This window comes from Corapipo altera, unplaced genomic scaffold (assembly GCF_003945725.1).
Source record: "Corapipo altera isolate COAL_440 unplaced genomic scaffold, ASM394572v1 1, whole genome shotgun sequence".
NCBI lineage: Eukaryota > Metazoa > Chordata > Aves > Passeriformes > Pipridae > Corapipo > Corapipo altera.
In genome coordinates, this window is record NW_020884873.1 from 24534688 (window position 1) to 24548063 (window position 13376).

Here is a 13376-nt window from a genome sequence, read left to right on the forward strand (position 1 = left end):
TGAAAGAGCCAGGAGCAGCCTCACTTGAGACTGCACAGCATGTGCAGAAGAGATCAGATAGTTCAGCCAAAGGCAAACATTAGTATGCTGGTTATACAAATGCACAGTAGAGACTTAGCAGCTTTGTGTTATCCCTTCAGAGCAACAACATTTTAAATTGGTGAAAGTTAGCTAATTAGGCATATTAGCTCAGAGCTGGAACCAAACTAAAGCTCAGAGTATGGTACCAAACTCAATAGTGGTAGTTTACAGTCAACTTGCTCTCACAGACAAGCAACTGAACATAGTGTAAAAGAAGGAAACCAAGAACATGTATTATCAGCATAGATTATCTGGGACTAGTCTAACACACAGAGTATAAGGCTTTCTGTGCTCACATTTAAGCCATGAGCATCTGGTCTTGGCCATATTTGGTCTACTACCGATGAATGGAGAAATCCGTCATCTGTGGATACCCTAACAGAACTAATATCTTCCAAATAAATGTCTGAGCAAAATAAACGACTAAGGCAAAGCTCTGTTCATTGCACTGCTCCAAAAATAGGTGTATATTAAAATAGAGTCAAGTGTTATACAAAGTGCCCTGGCAACAAGAACTAATATTGCAGTGAGTTGTAAGTCCCAGGAATGTAAAGAGAGTTGGGCAAACAAACTGAACAGTTCAGTTATAAACATGGGCTGCTGCTGCAGAGAAAGGCAACAACCATATTGAAACATGTGAGGGAAACCTCAGCATACCGCAAATCTAATGCACTATCTTTGGGCAAAATATTGCAGAGGAAATAAAAACTTTGAAACTTTTAGAAAAAGAAATTGGGTAACTTCAGCTGCACCAGAGAGGCATGGCTAATAAAGCTGGGACTGTTTCCAGAGTGTGACAGCATGTAAAAATTTTCTGGTGAAAAGGATAATAAAGAAGAAGCTTTCAGCATTTTAGTCTCTAATTTTGTTTTTTGTGAGATACTTACTAGACAGCGCAGTAGAAAACATCATCTCTGGTTGCATATAGCCTTTGGTCCATTTCTCTGTCTGCATCTCTTCAGTACATGTTCCAGTCATAAAATATTTAGATAACTAGTAATTCTGTCCAAAAAATACTTCAGATGCTTTTTGAGAAGACTATTCTTATTACATTGAAAACAGTTTCAATGGATTTCAACTACGGTGTGCTCTCTGATAAGGAATAGAGCAAAACCAGTCATAAATTTTACTATGGAGAGAAGTCCAACTACGCTAATTTATTCCAAGAGATGCAGTTTGTGGTGACGCATGGCCTTCTTTCTGGACATATTAGCTTGGGTATTCAGAGTCCAGGAACACCTATTTATACTAACATATTTTAAATCTGTGTAGAACTATCAATTCTTTATGGCTGCTTGTTCTGCATACCTGAACTTCTGGGAACCAGGTGGTTAGAGTCCTCCTAATAAACTTTGGTTATCTGAGCTATCAGTTAGGAAAGACTCACCTTTCAGATGTAATAATCCTGATGAAGATCCCTGTGAACTGTATTGCTATAGACCTACCTGCAGGTTTAAATATAGGCTTATTTTTGTAAAAGTGTCAGTCTTTTCACTTGTCTGATTTTATGTAGTTTTACTATTCACAGTTATCAATAAAGAAAATAAATGGAAATTCAGCACAATAGGTGAATGATAAAAGCAAACAGTCTGTTGGTGTCTTGATTTAGAAGAATTATGAAGAGACAGAAATGGTAAGAATTGCCAGATATCTACACACCTTTAATTTTTGCAAAAATACCCAGGTATTTTCTTTCAAATGAGGGAAGAATATGGGAAGAGGTTACCTATTTTCTCACTAGGTACATAAAAATCATTAGCGGAAATATATAGCAATTCAAATATTAGATTGCATACATTTGTGTTCCTATAAAGCACAGAGAATAATTTAGTCAGTCATCAAAATGATGATTCCATTAATTTCTGGAAACTATGTATCTGCTCTGCATGAGAAAAATGAATATTTTGTTACTACTATGTTTACACTAGGTACAATTTTCCCTCAAAAATTATTTCTCCGTCTCAGTTTTTTTGCAATGTTTTGTTTTTTTTCTCATTATGAGTACCCAAGACCTACCCATTCTTTGGCATTTGAAGTGCATTAGATTTATTTTGAAGCAAAGTATGATCCTTTTCTTCTTGATTTTCAATTAAGTTTCTTATCGTAACACAGCCAATATGACTGCAAAAAATAAAGCTTAGCTCAATTATCTCTATAGTCTCTATTCAGACACAAGGCTGTCTTACCTGCTTCTGGACAGAAATGCTGTGAATTCCTTTGCAATAAAGTCATATAGTCATACATCATTGCCTCCATGAAGATAAAACCAGGAAACAGACAACAACTGACACTTTTATTATGGTATAGTGTTGAACACGTTATTTCCATGTCTCAGAGGACCTTAATATTTACCATATTTTTCTCACCTATGTAAACTACAGGATTCTCAGGAACAGCAGAGTATGGTTTTTACCACCATTGTAAATAAATACTCATTACTTTCTAATAACACAAATGTTTCCTTGCATATTTTCTAATTTATAATTATTTCTGCCTGATAATAAATATACTATATTTCTCTGAGTAAATCTGAGGCCTGTTACTCCCAGTGTCTCTTACTTAGGAGAAAAAAGTTATCTACAAAAATTGAACCAGCTGCAGGATCCTGTGCCCACAAAGTACAGTATCACTTGATTTTCTGAAGAATCTTGTTTTAAATTACATAATTTCAAAGGTGACCTCTATAGATCTATTGATCATGAAACCAGAAAAAGGGCTTCCTGGTCTAACTTGCATGACATGGCCATATGACATTTCAGAGTAATTTAGTGCTGAACTAGATCACGTGAATTTAGAAAATGGTTTTTTAAAAATTTTTACATAAAATTACATTATAATTAAAAAGTATTTAGTGATGAAGATTTATCACTTGAACCCTTCTTCAACTGGCCACAGAGGTGGCAAAAAGTACATATGATATCTCTAAAATCTCTCTCCACAATGTTAACCTATAGTCAGTGTTCTAGCTTTGCTAAATAAATCAAAAAGCTCTGCTATCAAATTAATGATAAAACCCTATCATTCTTTGCAACAAATCAACTATATTGAGGTTGGATTTCCACACATTGAATATTTTCTCATTCTTTGAATATTTTGTTTTGACCTTCTTGGACACTTCTAATTAATTTACACTCTCTAACATTGAAAGTAAAAGATCTGGTGTATTTTTCTATTCAAAGTCTTCCTAGAATAAAAAGCATCAAATATTTAGTTTCTTTATTCTTCGAAACATCATTCATGGATCCCACTTATATATGTGCCAAAATCACGTTTGCGATATGATAATATGTGCCTTCTCCTCAGAAATTTTGGAATGTTTGTACTCATGTGCAGAATGAAAGCAACTCTAATTTCAGGGAAGTGTTTCCAATTTCTACTGAGAAGTCATATAGCAGTTGCAGAGATATTTTATACTTCTTTATCACTGTCTGTGTCAATAAAATAGTTTATATGGCTCTACAGCAAAAAATGTCACCTCTGAGTTTCTTCAGGTAACAGGAGAAAAAGCAGGCAGTGTCTAGTTTGGTCCTGTACTACATCCTTCAAGACATTAAGAAGAACTCAAATTATCACAAAAGGTAACTAGTAAAAAAGAGAGGAAAAAATATATTTAAAATATTTAATGAACAAATTAACCAATAATTGTTCTGGAAAGTATTTTGAATGAGAAAAACAAATACAGAGAATTATTTTATAATGAATTGTGTATTTATAAACATAGTCAGGTGACTACTTTTGTTTCCAGAAACTGTCCTAATAATATCACAAAAAAATCCCCAGGTCCTGTGAACTACATATTTCACTAAAAGACAATGAGGACAAACCACACCTTTTCATGCATCCATTACTCTTAACAGATAGAAAAAGTTTAAATGAGACATACTAAAAAAATGGAAAGGATGACTCTGGATATGAATATATAAATTATCTGTAAGGGAAAGTGGCTAATACTTTTTCCCATTCTGTCCTTCATTTAATTTTCTTAAAAGGGAAAATTAGAACTGTTGTTATCGAGCACATGGTGTCTGGGAAGCTTAACAGAAATTTCCTAAAGTCATTTCTGTAATTTGCAAAAGTATTAGTAACATTTAATTAATAATAGTCTCCGTGAAAACAGATTAAAGCAACACCATCAAGTTTCTTACATTGCTTCTGGCTCCTTTGGGAATCTGTGTGAAGTTAGCACAGACTGAGGCAATTTAATATTTCCCATAGGGAATACAAATCCATTTGCATTATTATCACCAAATGAAACCTTATTTCAATAACACTTAACATGATTAAAATCTATAAAAATATAGTGCAGATTATATTCTGAGAGAAAAAAAAAGTATTAAATATTAGAGTGACAGTTCTGATTGAACACATAAATTTTTTTTGCAAGTTGCCAAGTGACCTAATTTATGATTTGTACTAGGTAGATATTTTTAGTGCACTGTGTTTTGTCAGGTATAAGTATGCAGGTGTTGGTAATAAAGAAGATGCAGGAGATGACCTCTATGTGAAAAACTGGGGGCTGCCCCATGTCAGACATGGCTGAGTCCAGCTGGATACAACGTGGACCCTCCCCAGGACACAGCTGATCCTGTCAGCTAAGCTGGTGGCACCTCTGAGAAAACACATTTAAGAAAGAACAAAATACCTCCTGGGCTTTGAGGATGGAGGAAATAAATGTGTGAGAAGCAATTCTGCAAATCCCAAGGTCTGAGAAGATGGAGTGGGAGGAGGTGCCCGAGGTGCTGGAGCAGATTTGCCTGTTGCCAATGGAGAGGGTCATGGCAGAACTGGTATTTCCCTGCAGCCTGTAGAGGACCCCACGTCAGAGCATATTCAGCAGGTGAATATGGCCTGAAGGAGCAGTGGCCTGCAGAGAGGAGCCCACACTGAGGAAGATTTATCCTGGGGGACTGCAGCCTGTGGAGGACTCACAATGGAGAAGGGAAAAAGAGTGATGAGGAAGGAGCTGTAGAGTGGAACTGTTACGGGGTGACTGCAACCCCCATTCCCCATTGCCCTGCACTGCTCAAAGGGGTTGCCTGGGTAGAGGAGTCAAAAACTAAGGGAAAAAAAAAACAGGGGAAGATGCTTTAATTTTTCTCTTTGTATCTCATCTTCCTGCTCCAATTTTAATTGGAAAAAAATTAAATTAATTTTCCCCAAGTAGAGCCTCTTATGCCCATGATGATAATTGTCAAGTGATCTTCCTATCTTTACCTTGATCCACAAGCTTTTCCATCTTATTTTCTCCCTTGTCCTATCGAATATGATGAGTGACATAGTGGTTGGAAGCCAGCCAAGGTCAACCCAGCCCACTGTTGTATCTTATCTTCTGGGTACAGTGGTTTTGATTAGTAAGGCTCAAGCTACAGTTGCTAAAGGGCATTTCAATGCGGAAATCCCATTAAAATAAATACTCGTGCACTGAAATCAGAATGCAGAAGGAGAAGAAGTAAGAAAATGGGGAAGAAGGCATATTAACCCATTTTAGGGTCTAGGTTTCAGATGAAGTTCTGTGATTTTAGTTTATTTCCATTTCCTTTGGAAGTTACTTAAGATTTCTTTTTCAGAACTTACTTAGTGAAACCAAAGTCTCACAGAAGGGAAGAATTTATTGCAATTAAATAGATACAGTAGTAATATGCACAAGTAAGCAGTTTCTAGTCACTACTACATATGCATTGCTCTGGTTCACATACATATCAATACAAAATTGAATTTAAAGTTCATGAAAATGCATTCCTATAAGAGGATGGGTGCTGATATTCCTATTTTGTATGCAAACACATAAATGAATGGCTTGTTACTGCTTAATGAATTTTCAAAATTTATATGATGTAACAAAATTTCTCTGCATGCAAACACAGTACAAACTGACAGCTTGCAAAAGACCACAGCTGATAAGTTATAAACAACAGAGTGAAGATATTAATTTAGATAAATGAAGCTTGTTGAATTAAAAACATATTACATGGTACCTCACCTAATTTGCTTAGTTTTTCAGATGCTGTGTATAGTCACTTCAGCAACTGTGATATATTACTTAAGTTGGAGAAAAAAGTATGGTTTAACAAGTGTATATAACAGATGAAGTCATGATGGTCTCCTAAAAGAGCAGCGTATTTCCAACACACTTTATTAAGCTGAATTACTGTTAAGGTTCTTAGTTTTGGTTATAATGGTCTAAAAGATTTACTACTGTTTGGATTACTATTATTTTTCAAGTGCACAGGAATTTAGAAACAAAATCATGAAAAACTAGTCTAAATAGGCATCTAAATGACTCTCTTGGGAAACTGTGTAGTGAATTTGCTGAATGAGATTGCAGACATCAGATGTTTACTGGGCTGCAAATATCCTAAGAACTGAAAAATTAAGGTACTGCTTTGATATCACAGTGCTAATGCTTTTCTTCATACAGATTTTTTGGCAAAGAGTGAGAAAAATCCTTGGCAAAAAGCAATATGTCTGATATATCCTTTGGTATGCTGAGTGCCATTTTGATGAGAGCAATTATAAAGAAAATATCTGTTGTCAAATTATATACAATGTAAGTCGCAGCTCACAGGATAATAATTTTTAATTGGACATAGGCACTTTCACCTACTCAGCCTAAGTAAATTTTATCACCTCAAAAAATATTGTATTTGATAGTCACTTTGATTTAGAATGGATTTGGCAGGGAGGAAGCTCAGCTATAGAAGTAAACACTTATAATCTCGGAGAAACTTGTATCTTCAAGAGGAGTGGTTTTTTACAGCTAAAAAAGGACTCTAGCTACAAAAGAACACTAATATTTTAGAAAGTAAACACAAAATTCTCCTCACCCAACTCCAATGTGCAAATGATATGACATGTAGAACAAATAACTAGAGTGAGTTTAAACACAGTATCAGCTTGAAGTGCATTGTTTGTTTGGTGTTGAAGTGGGGTAGTAAGTTTTAGACAATTTCAAAATCATCATATGCACATCCGTAATTATCCATACAGCTTGGACCAACACTGAACGTGATTCAGTTAACTAAGTCAGCTGCAACTTTTAAAATACTCTTTTAATAAAGCAATTCCCTGAAAATGGAAGGCTTACCTGCTGAGAAGTCCGAGAAAAGGGCAGGTATTTTTACTTATATACAGCAGGTGTACTTTGTACACTCACTAATCTGGACAGTCAAAGAGCTCCACTGTCCTTCAGGTATCACAAAGGGCAGTTAGTAATTTATCTCTAAGTCTGCTTATGATTGTGCCTTCGTGGCTAATGCTTGTTAAGGCTTGCCTTGGCACAGGACTTGATCATACTGAGATTCTTAACTAGAGCATACTAGAGGTAGCAAGCATAACACTACATTGATTATCAAAGAGTCAAAAAAGGTGCCTGACTCATGCAGTGACTGGAACACAAAGATTAAAACATCCTGTTTCCCCAGGCAAGTACTTAATTATTCCCATTACATGGTCTTCCAGTGGTTACTGCCTTCTTTCACATTTTTAGCATGCCCTTCTTAACTGGCTGTTATCCGTACATTAAGCATACAGTCAAATGCAAGCAATTCTTATCATCATACATTTAGTTCATGTGCTAGCCACAAAGCAGCAAATAACAAATCAATAAATTTCTTTGTATACATAAATCCATTGTGCAACATCCTTTTGAAGGGTCATGTGTCAGGTCACAAATATTGGTTGCTATTCTCTGAATTACCTGGACATTCACCTGGGAGCACTTAATCACATATACAAATCAAATAAATTTCAAGATGACACATATTTCACTAACCTTGCTTTCATTTAGTGATATAATTCCTGTAGTACAAATCCTTATGCCCTACAATGCTTTCTGCTTTTAACATACCAGTTCTCCTGGTACCCTCAATTTTATTTCAATTCATTTGCAATAGTACAAAATCATACATGATTCCTTAGCAGACTATTTTGGTTTGACCCCACTTGGACACCAGATGCCCAACAAAGCCCCATCCATCCCCTCCTCAGCTGGGCAGGGAAGAAAAAACACAACCAAGACCTCCTGGGTCAAGATAAGGACATGGAGGGATCATTCATCCATAGCTGTCAAGGGCAAAACAGAATCGAATTGGGGAAATTAGAATAATTTATTACCAAGCAAATCAGAGTAGGGTAACAAGAGATAAAGACAAATCTTAAGACACTATCTCCTTACTACTCCCTTCTTCCTGGGTTTACCCTTACTCCCAGTTTGCAATATCTCCTCCTCCCCTGAGCTGTGCAGGGTGACCTACCCCTCCTTCTTCCCTGACCTTGGTGTCTGCAGACCTTTTCTCTCACATATTCTCACTCCCCTCTCCAGATGCTGCTGCCCAGAAGTTTTACCCCTTTGTAAATCTGTTATCCCAGAGGTGCTACCACTGCTGCTGATGGGCTCGGCCTTGGTCAGCAGCAGGTCCATCTTGAAACCAGCTGGCACTGGCTTTCTTGAACATGGGGGAAGCTTCTACCAGATTCTCACAGAAGCCACTCCTGTATCCTCCCGCTATCAAAACCTTGCCATGCAAACCCAATACAGAGGAGCTTAATTTTTACAAAGTAAGGTAATACAGACACAGAGAAACTCTAAGAAAAAGCAAAATGGTTTGGGGCTATGAAATATATTTGTTATCTGTTGTCCAATAGAAAAAAAAGAAAAAATAATCTCAACTCTGATCTGATTCAATAAGAAGCAAAAATGTTAGTAGCACAGCATGGTGTTATTTAATTATAACCAAAGATTAGACTTCTTAAATAAATTCATACTGAACAATCATAGTCCTTACAAAAAATAATTTAGTTTATTTTAAAGAGTCCACTTTGTAACAGGCATGTTAATCTATGGAGTGTACTGGTGACTGAAACTGATCTTAAGCAGTGTTCCCTCTTACCTTTTTAACTTTTTTAAGTTTTTCAGGAAAAAGTAACTATTAAAATTCTACTTTACCACTGTGGATTGTGTTTTCTGCACTCTCACCCTCATCGTCTCTTACTCTCTTTTATATACTATTTTACATCTTCATTCACACATGTTTTTACATCTACTTAAACTATATACACAAAGGACTGCTTTTATGTTTTTAGACTCATTGTCTTACTTGAAGACAAGCTTAATCTCATTACAAAACCGTGGGAGACAACAGCCCCCTTAAGACAAATACTTTAAGGAACTCACTTTAAAAAAATGCAGTTAGCTATTCATACGTCATCCTACTGGATACAGCAAGTAGTACCAGTATCAGAGAAGGTACACCCTGAATTTAGTGATAGGCAACAGGCGATTCACAGTTTTGCTATTTGATAAACTTATTCCAGCATTTAGCAACTGGTATCAAAACATACGCTAGAGAGCTACTTTAATTGGTAATGGAATAGTAAAGAGCACTCTTTCCTCAAACAACATTGATCAACATCTTCATCTTAATGAATTGACCATATGGAACTGTCACCTTGAATCACCATACTTAATTGATTTTAAGACTATGAAAGACTCTTCTGCTCATCTTTAACCTGTCCCACGTGACAAATTGTGAGGATTATCTTAGTCAGTTACTGCATCCAATCCAAAAGCTAAGGATGAGCCACAGTATCTCTCTTTCAATCACATGCAACCTCAATATAAAGGTTTTAAGCGAAGAAAAAAATCCACACAATATCTTTGTAAATTTTTTCCATTGACAAATTACTTTCACTACTGACATTTGTTTATTATTTTTATTCCATTCCTGCCTTTAGATATTGCTTTGGCTGTTGGAATGAAGAAAAAAACCAGATTTATTACTTATTTTTAAGAAATTATCTTCAAGGAAGACTATACTGTCACATTATCGTTCTGTCTAATAGGAGATAAAACTCGCATTGATTTAGACTTATGTCTTTTTCTCAATGTTTGAGTTTTCAACTTCCTCTTTGAATTATTAATTCCCTAATCTGCTGTAATATTCCAGTAAAATAATGCCAAAGGAAGTGATATAAAATCATCCTACTTCTCTTTGCAACTTATCCCACTATTTTTAAATCCAGCGGCTGCCTGAGCTCTTCTCAGCAAGTGCTTTCACTGCAATGCTGAAGCAGTTTAAGCCTCTGTATTGGATGAATACACTCTCACCTTATACCTCTAGCACATGGTCTTTTTCTTCCAGAAGTGCAATGTTACGCTTGGATGTATTTCACATATACGTTTTGATATTATCCAGCTTGTTAAGTGATTTGAATTCTTATATAGCATTGATTTGTTTTTCCAAGTGATTACTATTGTCACAGTTGCAACTTTGTCAGCGGTAATTTCACACCATATAATTGACAAAATATGTTGAAAGTGTTTAACTAAGAATAAGTTCATGTAAGACCTCACTAGAAGTGCCTGCAGTTGCAGGTCTGTAATTTGTAAGCCAATGGACTCTTGGTATTGCTTCTAGTATTATTCCATCTAATGAAAAGGTAGTGCCACAGTTAATCATAAGTCTCTACAAAAAATGCATCAACAGTTTTACAAACCATAAAGAAAAGTATCAGGATATATATGTGTATATATAACTGTCATTATTTATAAATCTGTCATTATTCATAAATCAATTTATTAGGTTACCCCCTTTAAATGTTTTATTAATAATGTCTAATACTGAGTACTTTCTATTTTGCCTTTAATCAAAGTTGGGTGAGCAGGCCAGTAAATACCCAGATCATTCCATTTAGCTATTCAACAGTTATTGAACAGACAGATCTCTGGAAAGTTTTATTAACAATTTTTTGCCAGTGTCTACTTAATAAGAAAACAAATCATAACTTAGCATGAATTCTTTATTTCTTATTATACATTAGATAATTATTTATCCTTGTACTTTGTACCAAAACTTTCTCTTTGTACCCTTTATCTTTGTCAATAGGTTCCCACACTTCTTAGTTTCTGTTTGATGTTCAGTGGCATTAGCTTCTCCCATCTTCCACTTCTTATAAGTATTTTTATTATTTTTTCCATTTCCTCTCTAAATACTGTGGGCTTTTTTTTAGTTTAATTTCTTTGGTTTTGATAAGAATAATCTCCCTAATGTTCTGATAGTAAGTTTGACAGCATCTAGTAAAATGCTTTTAAGTAGTATCCAAATTTCATTTATATCTTGCTAAAATCTTAGTACTATCTGATTTAACTGTAAGTAATTTTTTGGCTTTATGATAGGATCTCTTTAAATCATTACATGTATATTTTACTTTTATGTCTTCCATTCTATATGTACATTGTAAATGTGATTCACTGGAGTATAATGACAGATGAGGGAAGAGGCTGAGGGAAGGGTTTGCCTGACATGAAGAGAAGAAGGTTTTGCAGGGGCTTAATAGCAGCTTTCCAGTACCTAAGGTGTGGTTATCAATAAGATGAAGCCAGACTCTCTACTGACATGCATGACAGAATAACAAGTGATAATGAGATGCCAACTCTACATAAGGAAAAAAAAATCACTATGGCACTAACCAAGGCTTAGAATAGAGCACCTGGAAAGGTTGGGAATCTCTGTCCTTGGAGGTTTGTCTGACTGGATGAAGACCTGAGCAGCCCAGTCTGATCTCAGAGTAGATCCTGCTTTAAGCAGCAGGCTGGACCAAAGACCCCCAGAGGTCCCATACGGCCTGACTTATTCTAATTCTGTGATAAGCTCACTTATAACTCTGCCAGAAATTCCCTCTTCCTGTCAGGATTATGTTAGCATTTCACTGGGTTGGTTATGAACATGTTTTAGATTTTGATTTTTAGAAAAGAAGATGTTCAGAAATTTTAGGATGTTTTAGAATTAGCCATGTGATACCACCAGTTCTTGTAATTCTTAGTAGATTACCTACAGTAACACAAATTCATTAAACATGTGAATGCCTTTTTCAGGCTTTCCCTTGTTTGTGTTGTATAGTATGTAGGCTATTCTCAATAATCTCTATGAAATCACCACTGCATGTGTAGTACGTTTTGTCAAACAATCATTTAAAAACTTAAATCTTTGTACGTTGCCGATAGCAAGCTGTGATAGAGTCACAAATTAGCATTCAACAGTTGTAGTAATACCTTGTCAGAGGAGTTCAGGTAACGTTGGTTGAACAATATTCTGTTGACGCAAACTACTTGGTTTCCAAGTCCTGGGGCAGTTCTTTAACCTTTTTGTAACTTGGTTGAAGTCTATTTGCTGTGTCCTGTAAGCCGGGTTGATACTGAACATACAATATCCACTTCTGCTGAATGTTACGCACCTAAATCTTTTCTGCTGACATGATGAGGGTCCTTATGGCGCAGATTCAGTCCTCTGAGCTATTAAAGAATTTTGTTTTCAGGATTTAATGATTTAAAAGGAAAAAAAAATAACTACTTTTCTCCAAACAGTCATTTTTGCTCGGCTTTCTTTTTTTCATTGATCAGAAAAACGTCTGAGTATGCTTACCTTTAGATAACATCGAAAGCTAACACCTTAAAGATAATTACTCCCATAATAGTGACCTTTTCAATGTGGTGCTAATGTTGATGTCTTAAAGTGACTTTAAATATTCATGCCAATGAATTTTCTTTGCTTTCATGTCTGAATTCATGACTCCTTGCATAAACAACCTCAGTAATACGCCTGCAGGCTTCTGACTCTTCCCATAAAACCAATCACACTATCAATCTCATTTTGAAGTTCATGTTAAAAGTGGGATAGGCAAGAGTTCTTGGATTACCATAATCAGACAGAACTTGCTACATACAACTGAAGCATAAAACTTTTCCTGTTACATGATCTGACAGCTGAGATGGAGATATTTGACAGGACTTGGTCTGCAATTTTGTCTGTAATATATTACTGTACTGGTCATTAACTCTCCAGGCTTTGGCTTTACTGTTCAAAGTCTGCACTCAGTGTATGTTTTCTCTGTGTAGCTGGTAGTAAACTGAAGGGGATGTTGGTATAACTTATAGATGAAATTTTACATTGTAACACAAGAAAAATGTAATAAGGTATGTCTTTGTCACAGCATGAACAAAAGCACACCCTCAAAAGCACATCTATTTCTAAAGAGGCATGAGTAGCTTGGTTAATGTTATCTCCCTCTGTTTCATCACATGGATCTTCTTTTTAGCCTGCTTTTTTATATCTTCATCTCTACTTCAGGAAAATCATATAAATCCCTACTCTCACTTGTGAGAAATAAAGAGTGTATTGTCTTTAGAGCAGAGTAGATACAGATCTACATCTCTGCACTGTTCTCAAAACATTCAAAACCAAGGAACTGGTTTCATTCTGAATCTCTTCAGTGCTAGGTGAAATGATTTGTAATGCAAG